This window comes from Halichoerus grypus, chromosome 3, assembly GCF_964656455.1.
Source record: "Halichoerus grypus chromosome 3, mHalGry1.hap1.1, whole genome shotgun sequence".
Lineage (NCBI taxonomy): Eukaryota > Metazoa > Chordata > Mammalia > Carnivora > Phocidae > Halichoerus > Halichoerus grypus.
This window is the reverse complement of record NC_135714.1, coordinates 123,551,780-123,566,630: the sequence shown is the minus strand read 5'-3', so window position 1 is coordinate 123,566,630 and position 14,851 is coordinate 123,551,780. Positions and strand designations below refer to the sequence as shown.

Below are 14,851 nucleotides of genomic sequence, written 5' to 3'. Positions count from 1 at the left end.
GTATATCATGTTGCTTGATTTGGAAATATTGAACTACCCTTATATCCCTGGGATAAATCTCACTTGATTGTGGTAAATGATCCTTTTAATATATTTTTGAATGCACTTTGCTCATATTTTGTTGAGGATTTTTGCATTTGTGTTCATCAAGGATGTTGGGCTGTAGTTCTCTTTTTTGTGTGTGGTTTCCTTATCTGGTTTTGGTATCAGGGTAATGCTGGGGTTGTAGAATGCATTTGGAAGCTTTCCTTCCTCTTCTATTTTTTTTTTTAATAGTTTGAGCAGAATAGGTATTAACTCTGTAAACATTTGGTAAGGGTGCCTGGGTGGCACAGTTGGTTAAGCGTCTGCCTTCAGCTCAGGTAATGATCCCAGGGTCCTGGGATTGAGTCCCGCATCAGGCCCCCCTGCTCCGCGGGGTCCTGCTTCTTCCTCTCTCCTGCTCATGTTCTCCCCCCCCCCCGTCAAATAAATAAATAAAATCTTAAAAAAAAACCAAACATTTGGTAGAATTCACCTGTGAAGCCATCAGTCTTGGACTTTTATTTTTTGGTAATTGTTGATTTCTGATTCAATTTTGTTACAAATAATTGGTCTGTTCAGATTTCACATCGATCTTTAATATTTCATCAGGTTCAAGAAATACTCTGAGAAGTCAAATACATCCTGCTAATTCTATAAAACAACTTTTCAAATGGCTTACCTGGAATGACTCATTGACTTACTAAGTTCAGATAATTTTATGACCTGTTTGTCTTTTGGGGAAAAAGGATGGTTATGATTGATTTCAGTGAAAGACTTCAGGTTGAATTGATAGAACCAATGATGAATATGAATGTAGAAAAAGTGTTGTTTATGGAAGGCTTCTTTGAAAGGAACCATAGTGGAACTAATCTCCAATAGTGTAAGAGTTTGTCTCCCTCAGCTCTAGAGTCATACACAAATCTCTTTGTGATCCTTGAAGAACATGGAGGTGAGGGGTGCTGACCTCCCACATAATTGAAAATCTATGTATAACTTTTGACTCCTCAAAACTTACTGTTGACCAGAAGCTTTACCAATAACATAAAAGTTGATTAATACACATTTTGTATGTTACATGTATTATATACTAGCTCACAATAAAGTAAGCTACAGGGAAGAAAATGTTATTAAGAAAATCATAAGAGAAAATACATTTATAGAACTGTACTGTATTTATTAAAAAAAAAAGTTTGTGTAAGTAGCTCTGTGCAGTTCAAACCCGTGTTGCTCAGGGGTCACTTGTATTCTATAGATTTGAGTCATTTGCTAAATTGGGATCTAATAACTCTTTTATTATCACTTAAAGCTTTAAAAAAAGAAATGAAACAAAGGCCATTGTTCTTAAGCAAATCCTTTTTTCTGAATTAGCTCTAAGGAAATAATATATCTTACATGAAGAACAAACAGGTTTTAGGAGTAATGTACTTACTGACCAGTATTACTCTCTTTATTCAGAAAAAAAACATAGTTAAGAATAATAAAGTGATGGGATTGTGGATGATTTTTTTTACAATAAACATGTTACTTTTATTTTATTTAAAAATATCAGAATTAAAATAATATGACTTTTTATAGTGATTTGGTTGTCAGATCAGATCACATATTAGTGCTCCCATAAGACCATGTATCATGCCATCACTGAATTTCATTTCTATTTAAGTTAATAGTTTCAGAAATCCTTGACACCAGGAATACAGCAATGACTGACAGCCATCTTCTAACTCTGTGAAAATGTTGTAATACTCATTTGTACTGTCTTCTCCACAGAGACCATGTCTTACTTATCTTTGTTGTCTCCAGTTCATAGAACAACAATGCACTCAATGACTATCTTTTGAATGAATCTATTTATTAAATTCTATAATCCTGGTGTACATTCTGAGTTCCTTATGGGTAGGGCAAAATTCCAATTCTAAATGTATATAAAACAGAGTAATGTCCTAATTTGGCCTTATTGCTCCATCATATATAACTTGATACAGCTGTTAAATAAATGGGAGGACGCTGCAACGCATAGTAACTGGTAGAGAATGCGCCCTTCTCGATGCTGATGACATGGTTTTATTAATATGAACCACGATTTTCCTTTAGAAGCTGCTGAACCTATTGCCTACTCACTGTCAGAACAGTTTAGCATCAACTGTGCTACAACGAAAACCATTGTATTTGACAGACATTCTCTAGTATTTAAATGAACAATACTAAGTAACCCCATACAACAGGTCATCTCATTCAGCTATTGGAATGTATATTTTGCAGCTAACTTACTCTGGTGGGTCCATTGGGGATACAATTCTACTTAAAAACAAAACAAAACAAAACAACCCCCCCCCCCAAAAAAAAAAAAAAAAAAAAAACCCAGACATTCACCAGAGGCCAGGCTGAACTGCTTTTATGGTCAGAGCAGCTCATTGGTAGTTTATAGAGTGCCTGGCTCTCTAGGAACCACCCTCCTCCCTGCTTAGAGAAGGGGATCCTAATCCCTCCTGCCAGCCGCCTTGCTCAAGATTACATGAGTCTTTAGATTCTGAGTAAAGCTGCCAACTGCCTTGACTGGAAAACAGATAAGAGAAACATTCCTGAGAAGGAGTGGTGCAGGCCAGGAGGGAGTTGAGCGGAGCTCCTGGAGGGAGCTGAGGGAATGAAGTCCAAAGAACAGATACACCCACAAAACAAGTTAGGATAGTGAACAAAGGCTCCCCTGTGCCTGGGTTGAAGTAGGATAACAAGGGGAGACCCCCATGGTGGTGCAGGAGGAGGATGACCAAGGGGTGAGGTCACTGCTTGCCAGGGGATGGTGGCAGAGGGAAGAAGCGTTCAGCTTGCAAATCTGTTCCTGCCTTTGCCTCTAGAGTCTTCCTTGCAGGGCTGAACCTTTGTTTCTGCCAATTGGGCAGCTGACATAAAGGAGCACAGACACCAGTGAGAACAGTTCTAAAGCTGTGGAAATACCGTGGGCCCATCAGGGAGATGCTACTCCTGAAGCCGTTGTTGCAAGTATGAACAAAGCCTGGTAATAGAGAACACCAGCCTTCAAACCTTCTCCAGCCCAGATTGTCTTCCGTAGTTCATGGCACAGCACCCTAGGGTGTCAACTGAATACACACCTGAGTATTTGAGCAGAGTCAGTATTACGTTTTGAGAAAATAATTTGGCCCTGTTTATTAGGAAAACCCTGTGTCCTGTTTCTGCTCAGAGGTAGAGAATACCTAGTAGAGAATGTCAGGTTCCTCAGAATTTTAAAAACATAAGGTTTGTTCTGCTACATGTGTGGCATTATTTTAATAAACACTATGAAATATTGGCATCTCAGATACCAGTTGAGAATCCAATTATGAAATGACAGCAATTTGCTTGCCAAAGCACGGCCGAAACATCTATTAGGTTAAAGAAAGCTGTTAGGGCTGAAGGTCAAGTCAACGCTGTAGAAAAACTTTTGTGTTTCGATGGAAAACTAACCTTATCCACAGCATACCCTTCCAGATGATCAGATTCTAGCCCAGTGCATTGTCTTTGCGCTATTCTACCACTCTGTAAGTCGTAGGGAACTAAAAGATCCATATATTATGTCTGATCCAGCAGTAATTTTAATTTACTTCCTCTACCACATGGAAAAACTAGTTTTGCCCTATTTGCAACGTTTCTTTAATCCTTATGAGTTTGTGCTGTTTTGACTTTTCCTTTGAACTGGTTTATAACATCTCCCTGGTTCCCTCGTATCATATGATTAAAAAAAATTCTTTAACCCATGTTCATTTTAATAGCTGTATGGGAACCATGACTTTACCTTTTTCTGAAACTTATTTTTTAACAACTCTCTTTTCTGCTAGGCTATCAAAGTACTTTTTCTCTACTAGAAGTAAGAAGAAAAACTAGTATTTACATATTTTACCAAATGTTCTTCAAGTGACCCAAGGAATCTTTGAGGTCAGTTCATCAGGAAGAAAATTACTACAGCCTCGCTCAAGCTCCCCCACTAGCCTGACGTGTTCGTCATTTGCCTTGATGTTCTGGTGCTTTTTTGGGTGCCTCTGTTCTTATCATGCAAATTCATGTGAGCAGTTCTCTCTCTGGGGGGGTAGCTTCAGGGCTTCTGGGCCTCAGGTGAAGTTTGCCAGTTCCCACCTCTTTTGGCGCATTGTGGGGCATTGTGAACTGCCCTAAGTTCCTTTTGAAGAAGGTAGACTATATTTTTTTTTCCAAGTGCTATATGGATTTTATTTTTTTATTATGTTATGTTAATCACCATACATTACATCATCAATTTTTGATGTAGTGTTCCATGATTCATTGTTTGCGTATAACACCCAGTGCTCCATTCAGTACATGCCCTCTTTAATACCCATCACTAGGCTAACCCATCCCCCCATCCCCCTCCCCTCTAGAACCCTCAGTTTGGAAGAAGGTAGACTATATTAATTCATCAAATAGCCCTGCCCCTCCATTTTCCTACTATCACATAGCCAAAAGATCTTAAGGTTGCTCTGATGAAGTTCAACATGACTGATTTCATCTAAAAATGACTTCAGGATGTAAGGAACTGTTAAGAACCGTAAAGAAAACTTATTTCACAAAGTTTGCTCATGTGTGGAGTATTTTGGGTGTTGTTTTGTGACTTAGTTATTCATGTTTGCATTTCACTCAGTGTTTACTGAAGCCTACTGTGAGCTAATAACCGTGTAAGAAACTCAGCTACAAGGATCAAGTAAAACAAAACCTCTGTCTTCAAGGAAGTCATAGGGAAACAACTCACATGTAGAACTAACTATAAAATAGTGTGAGAGACCATCCAGTAGCAGTAGCCAGTGAGGAGACCCTTGTGGGCCACCATGCCTTTCTTTGATGTGCAGAAAAGGCTGGGCCTTAACTTAGATCATTGGATGACAGTCCAAAGTGCTGAGCAGCCTAACCAGATTCCAGGTCAATGCCACGCTTTTGAAAAAAAAAAAAAAAAAAATGGATAGAATGTGCGCCTGGAATCGGTGGTATCCATGCAGAGAAACCGCAAGATTGAATTTGATGATCTCCTACAATGTCTCCTTTGGCAGAAAATGATGAAATGCCTGAGTGACACCAGGAGGCAGCAGGATAAGCTAAATACACACCTCCCCCTCACCACTTGGGCAAGGAGGAGCCTAGGCTTTATGCAGAGCTGATGGCTGGAAGCTGATTTTCATGTTCTCTCTTCAGCTGTAAAGTTGACTTACTGAAAACTTCTTTGTGCACATGTCTAAAAATAAAGGATTGCTCTATCTTATTTAAAAAAAAAAAAAGTCATGTGAGATCATGGCTATACTTAGCAGTAAGAACACTATAGGAGAAACAGAATGGGTCCAAAAAGTGAATATAATTGCTTGGTAAAAAAATTTATCTAGAATTTTCATTGAACAGACTTGAGAGTTGTCCAGTCAGTTTACAGATGAGGAGACCAAGTCCCAAAGATGTTATATGATCACAAATCATCCAATAATGCAAGCATGGAGATATATATTAAAGTGTGTGCTCCTACCATGATTGAATAGCGAATACATTTTACCTCTTAAGCTATAGCTGCTATTTTTGTCAGTACAGTGAATTAGCCTGCAAGACGTGTTGCTGTATTTCTAGTCACTCTACTTGTGAATGTAAAGAAGTCATTTGTAAAAGCTTTTGGCAGGCTAATGTGTTAGGCCTGGGGGAGAATTTCTCAGGTTTTGCTGGATATCCCATTATCTGAGCTGTTATCTGAGCTGCAATTCTGGGAGGTCTCCCAGGGCTAAAGCAGACAATCTAGCAACTGGGGAAGCTGGGATGGTAGTGGTGGTGGTACCCCTAGCAGGGTTTGTCTCCTGGGCTGGCAAGAATTAAGTGGAGCAAGGGCTACAGCTTTTTTGGCTGGGGTTCAGGGCTGGGCTCTTATCCCAACAGGGAGCTAGGGTGAAAACCAGAAGCTGGGCAGGAGGCCAGTCAGATGAAATGGTAGCTCAGTTCCCGGGGGTCTCAATTTACCTCCAGGAACACTGGACAAACTAATTCCAGATTCTGCTCAGTCATGAGAAGGAAGCTTCAAACATATTGACGGACCGAGCTATTCCCCGCTCAGGACTCAGGTGGGGAGCAGTTGGGTAGGGTTGGGACAGTCAGGGATTGACAAGGATGGGCACTAACTTTTATAGATTTGGGGTTTCTTATAAAAATACACCTATTGATAGTAGAAAACACAGATAAAGAGGAAGAGTTAGAATTAACCATGAATTCAAAGACAATTTAAAATCAGAAAATATTATATATATTGTTAATTAAACTGATTTTCCACTCAATATTTTGTGTACATTTTTGAAATCATTAAATGTGTATTTTTATTAGAATAATTCTTTTATTACACACATATAATGGATAATTGTGTAAGTTAGTATTATCCCTGTTTGTGTAATTAATCTTAATTTTAATCACAGATTGAATTTAGCAGTTGAGAAGGACGTGATAATCATCCTGTCACTCTCATTTTACAGATGCAGAAACTGAGGTCCAGTTTGATTCAGTGATTTGCAAGTTTAAACACAGTAGGTTTAAACAGAGCCAAGTCTAAAAGCACTCCAGTGTACTTTATGCTGCACAGTGATATCCTGAATTATTCATTTCACGGGCATATGGCTTGTCTGCTTTGCCAGACTATGCGTTCCTTGAGGACAGAGCTAGTATCATGTGGTGCCTTGCTACTTCAAGTGTGTCTTCAGATCAGCAGTAATGGCATCATCTGGAAGCTAGTTAGAAATGCAGAATCGCAGACTCCACCCCAGGCCCAATGAATCAGAATCTACATTTAGCAAGCTGCCTAGGTGATTCGTATCCACACTAAAGTTTGAGTAGCACCGAGGGAGTGGTCATTAAATATTTGTGGTTGTTACAGTGTTTGGTCCCCATCCTCCCCCACCACTGGGCAAATTCATATGTTGAAACCTAATCTTTGGTGTTACAGTGTTCAGAGGAGGGTCTTTGAGAGATACTAGGTCATGAGGGCTGAACCCTTTGTCTGTTCACGAGGAAATGGGTTCTCACCAGGCACCAAATCTGCCAGGGTCTTGATCCTAGACTTCCCAGCCTCCAGATGTGAGAGAAATACATCTCTGTTGTTTATAAGCTACCCAGTCTCTGGTATTTTGTTATAGCAGCCTGAATGGAATAAGACAGGGGCATTAATTGTTTTGTTCAAAGCAATGGAAACTGATCTCAAGTACCTGAAAGGAAAAATGGGAGTCATGGCATTTGTTGGAAAGAGACTGGTGTGTTATGGAGAATTAAAAACCAAACCTTAGGGATGAAGCTTCAGAGACCTTAGGGATAGGACTTGGTTGACTATGGGGCTGTACCATTAATGTGACTCCCAGGAGCATTGTCTTTCCATTTCAAGTTTTAAATGCCAGGGAGGGAGAGAGAGAGAGAGAGAATACCTTCCCTTGCACCAGGTTTATATTCTCTTCATCAGTGCCCAAGGTGCAGGGTCATGAAGCAGCATGGCCATTGGCGTCCACCCCTGTGGCCATAAGCATTCCCAGAGATGGAGGATCATTGAGAGGCAGGTACCATCACAAAAGTTGCTTGCTGTAATTTTAAAACTGAAGTGATCACATTTTCTCCTGATAATTGGGCATAAAAGTCTCAGAAGAGCCCATTTTTAGTCTCTTCCCCTCTGTAGCCCTTGTTTCTCTGATTTTCTTTGTTGCAATTTTTCCATCGAAGAGATCATACATTCTAATGATTTCAGCAATTAACATTTTGCTGGTGACACCCAAATGTACTTCCAGCTTGAATCTCTTTTCTGGGTTCGAGCCTCATATCTCCAAATGTTCTCTCACTGCTTAAAGTTCAACATGGCCAAAATTGGGTTCATCATATGTCCCTCCCAATTTCTTTATTTCTATCAAGATGCTACTGTTTTCCATGATAACTAGCATCTGTGGCTCCTTCCTTGTTTTTCACATTTCAAATCCTGAACTTCAAAATGTGAACGACCCCCCTTCTATACTGACTGCTAACCAGAGTTCAAATCCTCCTCCACTCTCATTTAGATCATAGTCTGTTACCTGGCCATGCCCCTCCTCCTTTCTAATCATTCTGTCTTACCATTGCCGTGTAGATTGTTCTTAGATTCCACTTGTATCATACTATGCCCACCTCAAAACATACTGAATGCTATTTCAGGATATTTTATATAGAGGTCTGAGGTTGTCACCACAAGATAACATTGGTAACTCAGAGATACCCGCTGTCAGTGATCTACTTAAAAATTATTTGAAAAAAACTTTTCTAGAAATATTCTATGAGATAGATAGCCAACTCTATTAGACATGAATAGCATAGTGTTGACAGAAAGGATAGTATGTTAGCATAACCATTAACCTATTAGAGGAAAAACTATTTCTCCTACTCACACCAGCATTTCTGACACCCAGCCTGTGGGTTTTGTACACCAAGAAATCCTCCAACTCTCTGGACACCAACTGGATGTCCTGTAATTCAATTACGACATTAACTACCTGGAGTTAGTGTAAACCCCCTACGTTAAGGGCTCTGGTCCACAGGACTGCGCCCCATTTAAGATGCCAATTACAAGTCTAGGTGGTTATCTGTGCTTCTGACCAAACGGCTATATATCAGAGGTCCTGATAATCCCTTCCTCAGGTTTGATAATTTGCCACAATGGCTCGACAGAACTCAGGAAAAGTGCTTAACTTAGTAGATTACTGATTTATTATAAGAGGATACAACTCAACAGCAGCCAGTTGGAAAAGATGCATAAAACAAGGTAGGCCACCCTCCCAGCCCACCTAGATGTGTTCAGGAACCTGGATGCTCTCTAAACCCTATGGTCAGGATTTTTAATGGAGGCTTTATTAAGTAGGCATGATGGATTAAATCATTGGCCATTAGTGGTTAACTCCAGCCCCTCCCTTTCCCCCTCCCCAGAGATCTGGGGGTGGGGCTGAAAGATCCAACCCTCTAATCATGTGGTTGGTTTCCCTGGCAACCAGCCCCCATCCTGAGCTATCAAGAGCCCCCAGCCACCAGTTATTTTGTTAGCATACAAAAAGACACATCATTTTGGAGATTCCAAGGGATATAGGAGCTGTAAACCAGAAAACAGGGACAAAGACCATATATGTACTTCTTTTTATATCTCAGTATCACACCTGTTAGGTTTTTTTAAAACTTTTTATTTTGAAATAATTTCAGAGTTTCAAAAAAGTTACAAAAATAGAGACTTTCCATATGCCCTTTATTCAGCTTCCCCAAATATTAATATGTTATAGCCATGGTACAGTAATCAAAACCAGTAAGTTAACATTGAAACAGTATTATTAACTAATTTACAGGCTTCATTCAAATCTTGCCATTTGTCCCACTCAAGCACTTTTATGGTTCAGGATCCAATCCAAGATTATGCATTGCATTTAATTGGCATGTCACTTTAGTGACATGGGACAGTTCTTCAGGTTTCATTTGTTGCTCGTGACTTTGACACTTTTGAAGAGTTCTGGTCAGTTATTTTTGTAGAATGTCTTTTGATTTAGGTTTGTCTGATGTTTCCTCATGTTGAAACATGCATGTTGAATTATGCCTTCTTGGCAAGAATACCACCAAAGTAATGTAATGTCTTTCTCAGGCATCGTATCAGGAGATACATGATATTGATTTGTCTCATTGTGGGTGATGTTAATTTTGATCACTTGGTTGAGAAGTTGTCTGCTAGATTTCTGCACTTAAATTTATGATTTCCCCTTTGTGATTAATAAGTATTTTACAGAAAGATATGTTGAGACCATGTAATACCCTGTTTTTTACTGTAATTTTGCTTACTAATTTTTTAATCCATTGATTATTCTAGCCTGCAATAATTATTAACTCAGATATTGCCAAATGGTAATTGTCTTATTTCCATCATTCAACCTACATTTATTCATTGGAATTCTGCTATAAGAAAGAGCTATCTCAGGGCGTCTGGGTGGTTCAGTTGGTTAAGTGTCCAACTCTTGGTTTCCACTCAGGTTGTGATCTCAGGGTGGTGAGATCGAACTCCACCTCAGACTCTATGCTCAGCATGGAGTCTGCTTGAGTTTCTCTCTCCCTCTCCCACTCTCCGTCTCCTTCTGTCCTGCCCCACCCTCCCACTCTCTCTCTCTAAAATAAATAAATACATCTTAAAAAAAAAAATTCTGTCTCTTCTTCCACATTTACTTGTTTATTCAATTATTTATATCAGTATGGACTTGTGAATGTTTGTTCTATGGGTTGTATCTATTACTATCATTACTAATTTCCTGTTCAAGTTGCCCCATATTTAGCCATCAGATTGCCTCCAGAAATCGGCTCCTGTGTCCTTTCAACAAGCTCACATAATTTTGTGGTTGCTGTTGTTATTACTTCCTTACTTTCTGGCAGAAAGTTCCAGCTCATCCTGTATTTCCCCTGCCCTGGTCCTGGAATCAGCCATTTCTCTCCAAAGCCCTCGTTCTTTCTATTGCTTGAGGAGAATGACATTTGAAAACCAAGATCTGGGTACCTGGTGTGTTAATTTCTACTGCAGTGTCATGGCTTCTAGGCCTCTCAGTGGACAGAGCTGGGAAATATATGCATGTATATACATACATATACATATGCATATATGTCTACTTCTATAACATTAATTTTTAATGTGCTTTCTCTGTCCCCAGCAAGGGTTCATAAGTAGGTGACTTGTTAGCTGGATATAGATCACAGATATCTTTTACTGGTTCACTTTGTATTTAAAAAGAAAATATGAAATAATAGAATTTATTTAGCTGCATAAAACAAACACCCCTTCTCCAAAAAATATTTGAAACGAGGGTTGATTTTTTTTTTCATTTTTCTATTATGTAAAAGTAGTTTGGAAGTAGGCAGTTAGGGTGGAATGGAAATGTCATAGTCATCAAGGACCTAGACACCACCCATCTTTGTGCTCTACCATCCCTAACTCATAGCTTCTATTTTCAAAGTTATGTCATGACCTCAGACCATGGTCCAATATGTCTGTCATAGCTCCAGCCATCACGTCCACATTTCAGGCTGGAAGAAGGTAGAAAGGAATAAGGGCAAAAAGAACATCTGTCCCAAGTGTCTCAACACTCTCTAGAAGTCACCTGACAACTCTGCTGACATTTCACTGGCTACCCAATCAACAGAAGAGGCCAGGAAGTGTCAACTTTTAATTGGGACATTGTGGCTAGAATAAAATTGGAGTTCTGTTAGTAAGAAAGGAGGGGAGAATGGATGTTGAAAACGCACAGAAGAGTCTCTTACACAGCACCAACATTTAAAAACCAGAAGGAGAGTTCACATAAAATCTGGATTTATGACTTTTCTTGAAAAATTTCAAAATCAGGCATTGCTGAACCCACATTAGGATGGCACCTGTCAGCTGAAGTGGCCTTCTTTGGATAGAATATAACTTCTCCATAGAGTAGAAATTGTTTACCAACTCTTGAATCTTTTTGTTGTTATTTCTAGTCATAATAAATATTTTGCTTTTAAACGTGGATTACAGCAAAGCACTTTAAAAGAAAAGAAACAATGGAGAAGCTTAATTTCTTCTAGGCTTTAATCATTTGATATTTCCTAGACAAATCCTCCAGATCAGACAATCTTGATTCATGATCTCCTAATATTGTTTACAATATTGCTGTGAGTGTGTGTGTGTGTGTGTGTGTGTGTGTGTATGGCTGTATGTTTACTGTGTATTCATTTTCCTAGAGAGAGGATTCATAATTTTATTGAGATACTCAAAGGAGTTTTTGACTAACAAAGGGATGTCTTATTCATGTCCATATCCCAGCACCTAGCACAGAGCCTGTTACAGTATTAGGTCTGCAACAATGTTTTCTTAGATTAAAAAGCTTATTTGTTTATTTCTGAATTCAATTGCATTTATAGTGTTAAGCTGTGAGATGATTAGTACTTAGTTATAGACTATTCTTATATCATCCATTAATTGTTTTATAATTCATTAATCATTTCATTTCAGTTTGTGTTTTCCACTAATCTAAATTATAAGGGCAAAGATCATGTCTTATGTTTCTTTTCTCTGTCCCATAGCACCAAACACAGTACCAAGCATCTAGGAAATTTCAAAAAAGTCTGTTAATAATTTATCTCAAAAGCTCATTGACCCAGGAGTTTGATTTCTATATAATTAAACAGCAAATTTGAAGAGTAGGTCCACAAATGGCCATTATGATGGAGACTTGAGCTATCCTAAGGCAACTTTCAGGTCTTTGCAGTTATGGGGACATAGAAAAATAATAATTATTCTGATTCATGTTTTTTTCACTAATCACATATTCATTTTTCCATTTATTTAACAAATATTTGTTGGGATCCTACTATGTATCTGACACTGTGTAAGGCACTGGAAGAAATGAAAGAATGGTTGTTCCCTCCCATTGAAGAATTTATAGCCTAGTGTAGGACCAGACCTGTAACAGTTAACTGTAATATAATATATTAAGTGCTATTAGAGAAATAGCTACAAGGTGCTGTAAAGGAGTGAATAAGTAGCTATAGAAGTCAGGTTAAGTCTTTACAGAAGTGACATTTGAGCATGTTCTGAAGGAATGGGCAAAGAATGAGCATAGGTAAATTTAGACAGAAACTTAGAAACAAGAGAAAGATTTTATATTCATTAAATAAAGGATCCTTAAGTGTGATTGAGAAGAGGCCTGGGCTGGGGATAAATTATGGGAAGTGGGTGATGCAATCAACATTTATTAATTCAGTAAATATATATGGCAGACACCATGCTAGGCAAAGGGGATGTAATGGTGAATCAAATAGACATAGTCTTTACCTCCTGGAGCTTATAATGTAGCAGGGGGGACAGAAATTAAGCACATGGTGAAATGTGGACATGTAATAGGGATAATAGAATAATATCTATTAAATATCTAAATAATAGAATAACATCTGAGAGGGTGGGAGCAGGTATACAAGGAAGGAAACATTTAAGCTGAGCCCTGAAAGATATATAGGGACTGGAAAGGGGAGGTGGGAAGAGATGGGGAAGAGGATAGGGGAACATTCTGTTATAGTACTGGACATCTGGATATCACATGCAAAAGAATTAAGTTGGACCTTTACCTCACATCATGTATAAAAACTAACCCAAAATGGATCAATGACCATATGAATATAAGAGCTAAAACCATTAAACCCTTAGAAATAAATGTAGGGGCAAATCTTCATGACCATGGATTTGGCAATTGATTCTCAGATTTAACACCGAAAGCATAAGCAACAGACGAAGAAATAGATAAATTAGACTTCGTTAAAGGGGCACTTGCATGGCTCAGTTGGTTAAGCATCCAACTCTTGGTTTCCACTCAGGTCCTGAGTGGAACAATATGTGGGATCAAGCCCTGCATCAGGCTCCATGCTCAGTAGGAGTCTGCTTAGATATTCTCTCCCTCTACCCCTTTCCCTGCTCGTGCGTTTCTCTCCCTCCCTCTCTCTCTCTCAAAAAAATAAATAAAAATAATTACCTCATTTAAAAAATTAGACTTTATTAAAATCAAAAGCTTTTGTGCATCAAAGGACATTATCAAGAAAGTAAAAAAACAGCTACACAATGGAAGAAAATATTCGTAAATACATATCTGACTAGGGTTTTATATCCAGAATACATAAACAGCTCTTACAACTTAACAGCAAAACGACAAACAGCCCAGTTAAAAAATGGGGCAAAGGATTTGAATAGACATTTCTCCAAAGCAGATATACAAACAGGCAAGAAGCTTTATATGTTCCCTCTCTGAATACACATGATGCTCAAAACCATTAGTCATTGAGAAATGTAAATCAAAACCACATGAGATACACCTCACACCCATTAGGATGGTTATAATCTAAATGTCAGATAATAATAAGTGTTGATGAGGATATGGAGAAACTTGAACACTCATACATTGCTGTTGGGGATGTGAAATGGTTCAGCTGCTATGGAAAACAGTTTAGGGGTTCTTTAAAAAGTTAAGAGTTAAGCTACAGAGTTACCCTATGACTCACAATTCCATGCTCAGATATATACCCAAAAGAACTGAAAACAGGTAGTCAAAAAAGTACATGTACCAGCATGTTTTTTGCAGCAGTATTCACAATAGCCAAAAGATGGAGGTGGCCCAAAGCTCCATTGACAGATGAATGGATAAACAAATAGTGGTATATATACACAATGGAATATTATTCAACCACAAAAAGTAATGAAGAACTGATACATGCCATAACATGAATGAACCCCCCCAAACATTATGTTAAATGAGAGAAGCCAGACACAAGAGACCACATATTATATTGTTCCATGTATATGAAGTATCTAGAATATGCAAGTTCATGGAGACAGCAGTTTGTGGGTGCCAGGAGCTAAGGAAAGGTGGGAATGGGGAGAAACTGCTTAATGAGTAAAAGGCTTTACTCTGGAGTGATAGAAATGTTTTGCAACAGTATAAGGGTGGGGGTTGCACAATGTTGTGATTGTACTAAATTCCACTGAATTGTTCACTTTAAAATGGTTAAATTTCTTTCATGTGAATTTCACCTCAATACATTATGAATTCTGTTATCAGTGGTCTGTAAAGTCCAGGGCAGTGGAAATAGTAGTATGTGTGAAGGCAGGTGGGCTCTAAAAGAATTTGAAGAATTGAAATAAAGGATAATTGTGGCCAAAACATAATAAATTAAATTGAATCACTAAAATGTAGGCTGGAGAGGTAGGCAGAGGCCAGCACTGAGGTGATAATACTAAGGGATTTGTTAATGGGAAATAAGAAGACAAATATCA

At 38.5% G+C, this 14,851-nt stretch overlaps 1 protein-coding gene and 1 pseudogene across 1 annotated transcript in view; both read left to right on the top strand.

Annotated features, from left to right (window-relative positions):
- The window catches only part of ANAPC10 (anaphase promoting complex subunit 10), a 255,496-nt gene that overhangs the window by 120,271 nt on the left and 120,374 nt on the right, over positions 1-14,851 (top strand). The gene's annotated exons all lie outside the window — the stretch shown is intronic.
- On the top strand, positions 4,847-5,194 carry LOC118555302 (NADH dehydrogenase [ubiquinone] iron-sulfur protein 5 pseudogene; annotated as a pseudogene).